This window comes from Schistocerca cancellata, chromosome 3, assembly GCF_023864275.1.
Source record: "Schistocerca cancellata isolate TAMUIC-IGC-003103 chromosome 3, iqSchCanc2.1, whole genome shotgun sequence".
Taxonomy (NCBI): domain Eukaryota; kingdom Metazoa; phylum Arthropoda; class Insecta; order Orthoptera; family Acrididae; genus Schistocerca; species Schistocerca cancellata.
Window position 1 is genome coordinate 172,352,263 of NC_064628.1, and position 12,934 is coordinate 172,365,196.

Here is a 12,934-nt window from a genome sequence, read left to right on the forward strand (position 1 = left end):
TACGGATGGTGCAAAATGGTAATCGGATAACTTTACAGACCGCTTGGGTCAGAAGCTGTAGTGCCAGAGCGCTTCAGAGAGAACTTGCAGAATATCCTTAGTAATTTTCGTGATCATTTAAATTATAGTGGGTCATTTAAACTTGCCAGAAGTAGATTGCGAGAGTCATGCTATAGAAAACTAGTGCCAAAGAAAGGACCTTGTGACGTTATTCTGAATGTCTTTATCAAAAATTACTTCGATCAGATAATTAGAGAAGCAATTTGTATAGGTAACATCTTAGACCTCCTAGCGACAAAGAGACTATAACTTATCAAACCAGTTAACATAAAGGTAGATATCAGTGATCATGAGACTATGATAGTAAGTACACTACTGGCCATTAAAATTGATACACCACGAAGATGACGTGCTACAGACGCGAAATTTAACCGACAGGAAGAAAATGCTGTGATATGCAAATGATTAACTTTTCAGAGCATTCACACAAGGTTGGCGCCGGTGGCGACACCTACAACGTGCTGACATGAGGAAAGTTTCCAACCGATTTCACATACACAAGCAGCAGATGACCGGCGTTGCCTGGTGAAATGTTGTGATGCCTCGTGTAAGGAGGAGAAATGCGTACCATCACGTTTCCGACTTTGATAAAGGTCGGATTGTAGCCTATCGCGATTGCGGTTTATCATATCGCGACATTGCTGCTCGCGTTTGTCGAGATCCAATGACTGTTAGCAGAATATGGAATCGGTGGGTTCAGGAGGGTACTACGGAACGCCGTGCTGGATCCCAACGGCCTCGTATCACTAGCAGTCGAGATGACAAGCATCTTATCCGCATGGCTGTAACGGATCGTGCAGCCACGTCTCGATCCCTGATTCAACAGATGGGGACGTTTGCCAGACAACAACCATCTGCACGAACAGTTCGACGACGTTTGCAGCAGCATGGCCTATCAGCTCGGAGACCATGGCTGCGGGTACCCTTGACGCTGCATCACAGACAGGAGCGCCTGCGATGGTGTACTCAGCGACGAACCTGGGTGCACGAATGCCAAACGTGATTTTTTTCGGATGAATCCAGGTTGTATTTACAGCATCATGATGGTCGCATCCGTGTTTGGCGACATCGCTGTGAACTCACATTGGAAGCGTGTATTCGTCATCGCCATACTGGCGTATCACCCGACGTGATGGTATGGACTGCCATTGGTTACACGTCTTGGTCACCTCTTGTTCGCATTGACGGCACTTTGAACAGTGGACGTTACATTTCAGGTGTGTTACGACCCGTGGCTCTACCCTTCATTTGATCCCTGCGAAACCCTACATTTCAGCGGGATAATGCACGACCGCATGTTGCAGGTCCTGTACGGGCCTTTCTGTATACAGAAAATGTCCGACTGCTGCCCTGGCCAGAAAATTCTCCAGATCTCTCGCCAATTGAAAACGTCTGGTCAATGATGGCCGAGCAACTGGCTCGTCACAATACGCCAGTCACTACTCTTGATGTAGTGTGGTATCGTGTTAAAGCTGTATGGGCAGCTGTACCTGTACACGCCATCCAAGCTCTGTTTGACTCAATGCCCAGGCTTATCAAGGCCGTTATTACGGCCAGAGGTGGTTGTTCTGGGTACTGATTTCTCAGGATCTATGCACCCAAATTGCGTGAAAATGAAATCACATGTCAGTTCTAGTATAATATATTTTTTCCAACGAATACCCGTTTACAATCTGCATTTATTCTTGGTGTAGCAATTTCAATGGCCAGTAGAGTGTGACCATAGATTTTACAGGGAATGATATTACAGGTAAGAAACAATATTTGCTTAGTGAGGGTGACAGGATAGAAACTACAGAGTATCTAAGCAGTCAGCATCAAATATTTAGTGCTGAGGAGGAAGACATAGAGCAGAAATGGGAAAAATTCAAAGGTATCGTGCAATATGCATTAACAAGTATGTTCTGAGTAAGGTCTTAAGGGATGGGAAAGATCCACCGTGGTTTAATGGCTGTGTAAAAAACCGCATACGTAAACAAAGAGAACTTCTTTACAGATTCAAGCGAAGTCAAAACCTTGCTGACACACGAAAACTGAACGAGGCGAAAATGAGCTTAAGGAGAGCAAGAAGACAAGCGTTGAATAACTTTGGAAATAAAATTTTGTCAACGGAACTGAGTTCCTGAGGTCGTGGACAAGGTCGCTAACTCATGCTTGTGCAGTGGCGCTCGACTTGGGGGTTCGAATCCCGCCGGTGGAAAAATTTCCACTTCCAGTATTTCGCCGACATGGGGAGGAGAGGTAGCGGCGCGAAGTTCCTCATCGCGAGACTTTGCGCACATGTCCTGGTATAAATACCAGACATATCCACAGTGTCTCATGAAGTGAGCACATGCGACACTGTTGATGGTGATCCATCCGTCGGATGGGGACGCTAAACTTGGCTGTCCCCTTGGTGCTATTCTCGAGGAGCAGGTTATGTCACGGCACCGGGTTTCACTCCCTTTCTTCTCTCATGATCATCATGCAAAGAGCGATCTTGTGGAAACTCAGCTCGCCCTGTTCCTCCTCCTGTAAATAGCGGCACTCAGGTTGACGCCATGTTCCTTGAGTTCAGGAATGCATTTGACACCGCCCCTCACTGCCGTTTAGTGGTAAAAATACGAGCTTGTTGACTATCGCACCCGATGTACTACTGGACTTCCTTGCAGACAGAACTCAACATGTCGTCTTAACGAAACAAAGTCGACGATTTAATGGTAATTTCCAGAGTAGCCCAAGGAAGTGTGGTAGGACCGTTACTGTTTAAAATGTAGCGTTGGAACCTCTCAAACACTGTTCGCAGGTGAGGCCGTTGTCTGTAAGAGAGTAGCTGCGACAGAAGACAGCATCGATCTGAAGACTGACCTGCAGAGGATTGATGATTGGTGCAGGTTCTGGCAGTTGACCTTAAAAGTAAATAAATGTAACATTTTGCGCATACATAGGAATAACAAATCGTTGTAAACAGTAGCTACAGTAAAATGTCTAGGAGTACTGTCAAGAGCGTCCTGAAGTGATATGTCCACATAATACAAATAGTAGTAAAAGCCGATGCCAGACTGAGATTCATAGGAAGAACCTTAAGAAAATATAACTCATCCATGAAGGCAGTGGTTTAAAAGGCGGTAGTTTGGACTCATTCTTGATTATTGTTCATCCATGTGGGACACTTAGCAGGTAGGACTGACAGAAGGGATAGCGAATATCCAATGGAAAGCGGCGTGTTTCGCCACGGGATCGTTTACACTCCTGGAGATTGAAATAAGAACACAATGAATTCATTGTCCCAGGAAGGGGAAACTTTATTGACACATTCCTGGGGTCAGATACATCACATGATCACACTGACAGAACCACAGGCACATAGACACAGGTAACAGAGCATGCACAATGTCGGCACTAGTACAGTGTATATCCACCTTTCGCAGCAATGCAGGCTGCTATTCTCCCATGGAGACGATCGTAGAGATGCTGGATGTAGTCCTGTGGAACGGCTTGCCATGCCATTTCCACCTGGCGCCTCAGTTGGACCAGCGTTCGTGCTGGACGTGCAGACCGCGTGAGACGACGCTTCATCCAGTCCCAAACATGCTCAATGGGGGACAGATCCGGAGATCTTGCTGGCCAGGGTAGTTGACTTACACCTTCTAGAGCACGTTGGGTGGCACGGGATACATGCGGACGTGCATTGTCCTGTTGGAACAGCAAGTTCCCTTGCCGGTCTAGGAATGGTAGAACGATGGGTTCGATGACGGTTTGGATGTACCGTGCACTATTCAGTGTCCCCTCGACGATCACCAGTGGTGTACGGCCAGTGTAGGAGATCGCTCCCCACACCATGATGCCGGGTGTTGGCCCTGTGTGCCTCGGTCGTATGCAGTCCTGATTGTGGCGCTCACCTGCACGGCGCCAAACACGCATACGACCATCATTGGCACCAAGGCACAAGCGACTCTCATCGCTGAAGACGACACGTCTCCATTCGTCCCTCCATTCACGCCTGTCGCGACACCACTGGAGGCGGGCTGCACGATGTTGGGGCGTGAGCGGAAGACGGCCTAACGGTGTGCGGGACCGTAGCCCAGCTTCATGGAGACGGTTGCGAATGGTCCTCGCCGATACCCCAGGAGCAACAGTGTCCCTAATTTGCTGGGAAGTGGCGGTGCGGTCCCCTACGGCACTGCGTAGGATCCTACGGTCTTGGCGTGCATCCGTGCGTCGCTGCGGTCCGGTCCCAGGTCGACGGGCACGTGCACCTTCCGCCGACCACTGGCGACAACATCGATGTACTGTGGAGACCTCACGCCCCACGTGTTGAGCAATTCGGCGGTACGTCCACCCGGCCTCCCGCATGCCCACTATACGCCCTCGCTCAAAGTCCGTCAACTGCTCATACGGTTCACGTCCACGCTGTCGCGGCATGCTACCAGTGTTAAAGACTGCGATGGAGCTCCGTATGCCACGGCAAACTGGCTGACACCGACGGCGGCGGTGCACAAATGCTGCGCAGCTAGCGCCATTCGACGGCCAACACCGCGGTTCCTGGTGTGTCCGTTGTGCCGTGCGTGTGATCATTGCTTGTACAGCCCTCTCGCAGTGTCCGGAGCAAGTATGGTGGGTCTGACACACCGGTGTCAATGTGTTCTTTTTTCCATTTCCAGGAGTGTAGTTGGCGCGATAGCACTACTGAGATGTCAAAAAGCCAGACTTATAAGAGAGGCATTGTGCATCAAGACGAACTTTGCCGCAAAAAATTCGAGAGAAGACTTTCCAGGAAGAGTCAGCAACGTAGTACTTCCTCCCACTCCATCTCGCGAATAACCACGACGAGAAAAATTCGAGAAATTAGACCTAATGCAGAGGTTTATCGGGAATCATTCTTCCCACGCACCATTCGCGAATAGAACAAGGATTGGGGATCAGTTAGTGATTCCTGCCGCACGCATCGTTAGGTGGCTTGCAGGGCATGATATAGATCTGCATATGTTCATCAGTCTTCTGACTGGTTTGATGCGGCCCTCAACGACTTCCTCTCCTGTGCTAACCGCTTCATCTCAGAGTAGCACTTGCAACGTACGTCCTCAATTATTTTCTGGATGTATTCGAATCGCTGTCTTCCTCTACAGTTTTTGCCCTCTACAGCTCCCTCTGGTACCATGGAAGTCATTCACTCATGTCGTAAAAGATGTCCTATCATCCTGTCCCTTTTTCTTATCAGTGTTTTCCACATATTCCTTTCCTCTCTCATTCTGCGTAGAACCTCCTCATTCCTTACCTTCTCAGTCCACCTAATTTTCAACATTCGTCTGTAGCACCACATCTGAAATGCTTTGATTCTCTTCTGTTCTGGTTTTCCCACAGTCTATGTTTCACTACCATACAATGCTATACTCCAGACGTACATCTCAGAAATTTCTCCCTCAAATTAAAGCGGATATTTCATATTGGTAGACTTATCTTGGCCAGGAATGCCTCTTTTGCCATTGCTAGTCTGCTTTTGATGTCCTTGCTCCGTCCATCATTGGTTACTTTACTGCCTAGGTAGCAAAATTCCTTAACTTCATCGACTTCGTGACCATCAATCATGATGTTAAGTTTTTCGCTGTTCTCATTTCTACTACTTCTCATTACCTTCGCCTTCCATTTACTCTCAGTCCATACTGTGCACTGATTAGACTGCTCATTCCGTTCAGCAGATCATGTAATACTTCGTCACTTTCAGTCAGGATAGCATTGTCATCAGCGAATCGTATCATTGATATCCTTTCACCTTGAATTTTAATTCCACTCCTGAACCCTTGTTTTATATCCATCATGGCTTCCTCGATGTACAGATGAACAGTAGGGACGAAAGGCTACATCCTTGCCTTACGCCCTTTTTAATATGAGCACTTCCTTCTTGGTTGTCCACTCTAATTATTCCCTCTTGGCTGTTGTAGATATTCTATTTGACCCGTCTCTCCCTATAGCTTACCCCTATTTTTCTCAGAATTTCGAACATCTTGCACCATTGTCCACTGTCGAAGGCTTTTTCCAGGTCGACAGATCCTATGAACGGTTCTTGATTTTTCTTTAGTCTTGCTTCCATTATTAACCGCAATGTCGGAATTGTCTCACTCGTGCCTTTACTTTTCCTAAAGCCAAACTGATCATCATCTAACGCATCCTCAGTTGTCTTCTGCATTTTTCTGTATATTTTTCTTGTCAGCGACTTTGAAGCATTAGCTGTTAAGCTGATTGTGTGATAATTATCGCACTTGTCAGCTCTTGCTGTCTTCGGAATTGTGTGGATGATGCTTTCCGAAAGTCAGATGGTATGTTACCAGACTCATATATTTTGTTGCGACTTCCCCAAATGATTTTAGAAATGCTGATGGAATGTTAAACATTCCTTCTGTCTTATTTGATCTTAAGTCCTCCAAAGCTCTTTTGAATTCCGATTCTAATACTGGATCCCCTATCTCTTCTAAATCAACTCCTGTTTCTTCTTCTATCTCATCAGACAGATATTTCTCCTCATAGAGGCTTTCAATGTATTCTTTCTACCTATCCGCTCTCTCCCTCGAATGTAACAGTGGAATTCCCGTTGTACTCTTAATGTTTCCACCCTTGCTTTTAATGTCACTGAAGGACGTTTTGACCTTCCGGTATGCTGAGTCTGTCCTTCCGAGAATCATTTCTTTTTCGATGTCTTCACGTTTTTCCTGCAGCCATTTCGTCTTAGCTTCCCTGCACTTCCTATTTATTTCATTCCTCAGTGACTTGAATTTCTGAATACCTGAGTTGCCCGGAACATTTTTGTAGTTCCTCCTTTCATCGATCAATTGAAGTATTTCTTCTGTTACCCATGGTTTCTTCTCAGTTACCTTCTTTGTATCTATGTTTTCCTTCCCAACTTCTTTGATGGTCCTTTTTAGAGATATCCATTTCTCTTCAACTCTACTGCCTACTGAGGAATTCCTTATTGCCGTATGTACAGCCTTAGAAAACTTCAACCGTATGTCGTAATTCCTTAGTACTTCCGTATCTCACTTCTTCGCGTATTAATTCTTCCTGACTATTGTATTAAATATCAACCTAATCGCCATCACCACTATATTGTTATCCAAGGCTGTATCTACTCCTGGGTACGCCTTCTAATGCAGTACCTGATTTCTGAATCTCTGAAATCTTCCCGTATCTCCCGGCCTTTTCCAAGTATACCTCCTGCTCTTGTGATTCTTGAACAGGGTATTCGCTATTACTAGCTGAAACGTGTTACAAAAATTATTTGGTTATGTTGTTACAAACACCTCGAATATTTGTGTGTTTCGTTTTCTCGTAGTGCTCCAAATCCTATCCCCTGTATATGTAAAGAAATGACGCCTTGTGCCGCTGAGCATAATATTCCTTTCTGATAAATAGTTTCGATAATTGGGAGCATCATATGTTCACATATTGGGTCAATCAGGTGTTGATTCCCATTACGGTAACTATTCATCAGTAAAAAATAATTCCTATACATCAGCTTTTTGATGACTGAAAAATTTTAACTTCTTACACGTCTATGACATCAAGAGGAGGCATTATAAATGCATTTTTAGTGAGACCATTTCCCGACACGTTTGGTTTTCAGAATCTTGCAGCTAGGAAAGAAAAACAATGAGTTTCACAGTCCTGCATGTTTTGGGATAGAAATTTGATATGACTGTGGTAACAGCTCCATTTTTAGCCCGGTAGTTCATGTGATAACAATAGTCAGTGCTAAATGCTGTTGTGCTAGTGAAAGGGCATGGAAATTATTGCAGAAAGAATATATAACAATGTCAATATTGACCTAACTTTCGCAAGTACTTTCGCACTTCAAACTGAATTATAGTGCTATTTCGCTATATATAAATGGAATAGTTATCAGGACCAACTATATTGTTATCACTCTTTGTTTAGCAGACGCGTATGGTAGGAGAGCACATTGATACACATGTTTGGCCATGTAACAAGGAAGGCCATTGAAATTATCTACGCGGGACAAACTACATGTACTACGAGGTTATAAACAATTTTTGAAACGTCTGGTACAAACAAAATACAGCAAAAGAAGCCGAAGTACTACTAAAAGAAAGATACCCGCGCAGATATTCGAGATGTGAGTCATAGATGAAATAAGACCTTGCAGAAAGTTGTCTGATAAAAGAAATAAGTGAAGAAAAAAATAAGCGGTGTGAAATGACGGCAAGAGGACTGTGGCAATTCAATAAAAATGCTCGTCTGTATTCTCCCATTTACTATACAATCAGTTTCTTTAGTATAGATCAATAAAATAGTGCTCTGTTTAAGACATGAGTCGAGTTGGGAACTTCAACGATAGCTTAGCATACGAAACAGGCTTCTGCGAAGAACTAATAGCAGTTCTTGTTTCGGTATGCCTATCTACATCTACATCTATGTGATTACTCTTCTGTTCACAATAAAGTGCCTGGCAGAGGGTTCAATGAACCACCTTCAAGCTGTCTCTCTACCGTTACACTCTCGAACGGCGCGCGGGAAAAACGAGAACTTAAATTTTTCTGTGCGAGCCCTGTATTCTCTTATTTTATCGTGATGACAATTTCTCCCTTTGTAGGTGGGTTCCAACAGAATGTTTTCGCAATCGGAGGAGAAAACTGGCGATTGAAATTTCATTAGAAGATACTGACGCAACGAAAAACGCCTTTATTTTAATGGTAGCCACTCCAATTAACGTATCATGCCTGTGGCACTATCTCCCCTGTTTCGCGATAGTAGAAAACGAGCCGCCGTTCTTTGAACTTTTTCGACGTCATCCGTCAGTCCCACCTGATGCGGAACCCACACCGCACAGCCATACTCCAGAATAGGGCGGACAAGCGTGGTGTAAGCAGTCTCTTTAGTAGACCTGTTGCACCTTCTAAGTGTTCTGCCAACGAATCGCAGTCTTTGGTTTGCTCTACCCACAACATTAACTTTGTGATCGTTCCAATTTAGTTTATTTGTAATTGTAATCCCTAACTATTTAGTTGAATTTACAGCCTCAAGATTTGTGTGACTTATAGCGTAATCGAAATTTAGCGAATTTCATTTAGTACTCATGTGAATAACTTCACATTTTTCTTTATTCTGGGTCAATTGCCACTTTTCGCACCACACAGTTATCTTATCACAATCATTTTGCTATTCGTCTTGGTCATCTGATGACTTTACTATGCGGTAAATGACAGAATCATCTGCAAACAATCTAGTAGGGCTATTCAGATGGTCTCCTACGTCGTTAATATAAATCAGGAATAATAAAGGGCGTATAACACTTTCTTGGGGAACGCCGGATATTACTTCTGTTTTACTCGATGACTTTCCGTCTTTTACTAGGGACAGTGATGTTTCTGACAGGAAATCACGAATCCAGTCGCACAACTTAGGCGATATTCCATAGGCACGCAGTTTGCTTAGAAGACGCTTGTGAGGAACGGTGTCGAAAGCCTTTAGACATGTATTTTACGTTCACCACGAAACTGCAGTATCGCATGTCAACAAAAGAGTTCGTTTAAAAGCGGGAAGAGTGGTTACGCTGCCTTAACTGATTGGTTCCAGACTAGAATGAGGCGTTATATAAAAGACAAAGCCATCGCAGTACAGCGGACGGTTGTGCCTCAGCTACGCTAGTGTGCTAGAACGCTACAGCCCAAAGCATGGTGTTTTTACACAGGGCGCTGCCCTACTCACGTGATACGTCGACTGCCCCCGCTTGGTCCGTGTTGCTGCCGGTCACGAGCTCGCCCTGATCTAGACTACAGCTGAGCTATCAGACCCCCGCCACATCCTCCCCCCCTCCCTCTGTCGCGCCCGGCCACTTTCTCCAGCTGCGGCTTCCGTCCCGCCGTCCGCCGGTGCACACAAGGTCGACAAGTCAGGCCGTCACGTGACTGCTTCTCGTATGAGTGGACGCTCCTAGCCAACAATTACGTAAGGGTACCTGTTCCTGTCACGAGGTTTTGCAGTATCTTACCCTGTGACCATTAGTCATCTGCAAAATCACCAACACCACCATCATCATCATCATCCGCATCATCATCGATATCAGCAGCAGTAGCAGTAGCAGCAGTAGCAGCAGCAGTAGCTGCAGATCAACAGTTGAAGCAACAAGAGCAATAAAACCGCTCGCAGCATATAAGAAAGAGCCTTTGAGTTCTCAAAAGACATGTTTTCAGTAGACCAGGTTTCCTTCTTCCGTGCTATAGAGAAGAGGTAAACATATATATTCTTCGGTTCCCTCTTTCCTCTTTGGTCTGTAGTAGTGGTGGTGGTGGTAGTAGTAGCAGTAGTAATATAGTTGTAGTTTTATCCATCCGTAGATCTTTTTTACAACGATATTGTTCATGTCTTAATATTACAATTGAAGAAAAAAATATAGTAATTCACATATACAGACATTTACAGATCTAGTAGGACAAGAATGGAACAGGCAGTCGGCCATCACCTGAAGTAATTTAGCGATACCACAGAATAAATCAGGATGGCTGGATGATGATTACGGCCTCCACCCTCCAGAACGCAAGGTTACTGTGTTTATAACAATGCTACCTCACTCGGTTTACCACTAGTGTACAATACTGTTTTACGAATATTAATAATGAAACAATCTGACACTGGATTGTCCAATCATTTCTCACGCTCAGTCGCTCCAAGCACTACACAAACTGTACACACATTCTTTCATAACACTACAGACACTCCATCAGCTGATGTCAGAACCATTTTCTGCATCGTAACTTCCTATTTACTAACCTGAAAACCTTAGTCAGCATTCCTCTAAAACTAGTGAGATGTTACGATCAGAAAGAGTATAAGGTGTTAAATTATACGTTGCATACGGTTGGGAGTAGGTTTTCCCAGAAAGGGAGAAGAGAAGGAAAAAATTTATTGCGAAAGAGTTGTATGGAATGTTAGACGTTCTATTATTGTTATTACTGTTTATGTCTGTTACAATTTTTACCAAATCCTTAATCTGTGTTAAGTAATCCTTCAGTCTACTGAAAGTACTACATAACAGGTACAATTTCCCTGTCTTTTCAAATAACTTTGTCTTTAGAAGTTCTTTAACCTCCTTTATTGTACAGTTTTATTCCTTGGTAAAAAGTGCTGTCTTAAGTTTTATGTTTATTCTTTGTTTGTAAATGTACAGTTTTGATCTTGTTCCATAGTCGTGGACAGAACTGTTTGTGGTGTAATTATCAATGCTATTTTTTGTGTTTGCTACTGACTGGTAAACATATTCGCACAGTGGAGTTAAAATCCCTACTGTTTGGAACAGATCTTTACAATGAGATCTACTACTAATTTTGGTTACTATCCGTAAGAACCTTTCCTATAGTTAGAAAACTGTGTTCATATTTTGTACATTTGTTCTCCAGAAAAGAATGCCACAGCTAATAAATGAGTTTATCGCAATCGTTGGAGCAACAAACGAACTCAAACCATTAGAAACTAGAAGACACTGGCCGTTGCACAGTGATGGTAGGACCCTTAAGGGCGTAACATGTTGATGACATTCTCATTGCAAATATCGTTCTGTGTTCGCAACACTTCAGCTGAGAATTCACATTCGTTCTTAGAAATGTACCATTTATTACTGAGTCTAAAGAGGTGCCATCTACATTTGATTTAAAAGTTTAATTGTCCCCCTATTTCAAATTATTTATCTCCGTCTTTAGTATTCATTCTTGCCAAGATTTTCTCCCATTCATCTATGCACCTAACTTCGAATTAACGGCAAAAAGGCATATTTATTAAACTAACGAACTGACAATCCGAAACTGATGTCTAATTTAAATTGGTTTACATGTGTCGACAGTAGCGACGTTGCAGCGAAAATTACTGTCGGTAGGCAGCCAGGTCCGTGTTCTGTGGAGCTTGGATGTCTGTTTAAAGCATCTGTCGACAGTAAAACTTGCGTAAAAAATCTGAAATTAACGTATGGTGTGGATTTCTGAATCGTCTTTAAGAATGTGAAGAATCAGTTGGTAATTTTAACAAAGGCCGGTAGTAATGTCAGTTCATTTAAAACAGATGAGATTTTCCATCCAGAGAGCACTTACAGATCAAAGTCATCTACCCAGTTCCATACTGATCGTATTGGTATCGTAAGCGGGAATGGCACAAGAAGGCTGAATGAAGTACCTAATTGCGTGTAGCGAAACTGTTTCGCTGAGAAAGATCGAACTACAATCCATTCTGCCAATCTTCGTACAAATGCTGAAATGATAGATATAGAAATAAACAATCACACGCTTATGTACAGGCCTCACGAAAAGTCTCATTCTTTTAGCAATAGGTAATGGCAGTCATTAGAAAAAGGAGACACACCTTTGAGATCCAAGCTGAATTACTGTGCACAAAAGGATTAACTAATGCGATGAATGTTAAGACTCATGCTGTGGAGAATTGCTTAATATTGAGAGTGAGATTAATTAAAAGTTTTAAATGAACCAAATAAATCACAAAAATGTGATGGACCTTACAGTTTGACAGTTTTTAACGGACCTCTTCCTATGATTTCCACAGTCTATAAGTGGTCCTACTCCTTCGTCCACATGGTGACTTCAGGCACTACAGGAGATTCAAATTTATAGTCCGAGGTCGTTAACAAGTACGAACAGTTTGGTACTTAACTCATATCGATGGCTGCGTTGTTGTCTTCGTGAAGTCTAGAGGTGATTCCACTGCGATGTTCCCGCGGTTTTCTTTGTGTTTGGATGAGACTAACTGGTTTGTAGGGCGATGTGGTATTTTGATTTTTAGAGAGCAAACGTTACATTAGTTTTGCACATCACTATTTAATTCATTTATTCACATTTAACACTTCTACAATAATATGAAATAAGACATTGTTTTACACCAC

At 43.5% G+C, this 12,934-nt stretch overlaps 1 protein-coding gene across 1 annotated transcript in view; it reads right to left on the minus strand.

Moving 5' to 3' along the window:
• LOC126174802 (luciferin sulfotransferase-like) overlaps positions 1-9,835 on the minus strand; it is a 380,096-nt gene extending 370,261 nt beyond the window's left edge. Inside the window, exon 1 of the mRNA XM_049921176.1 lies at positions 9,760-9,835. The gene's annotated coding sequence lies outside the window, so the exon portion shown is untranslated. The remainder of the gene's footprint in view (positions 1-9,759) is intronic.
• Positions 9,836-12,934: the final 3,099 nt, after the last annotated feature.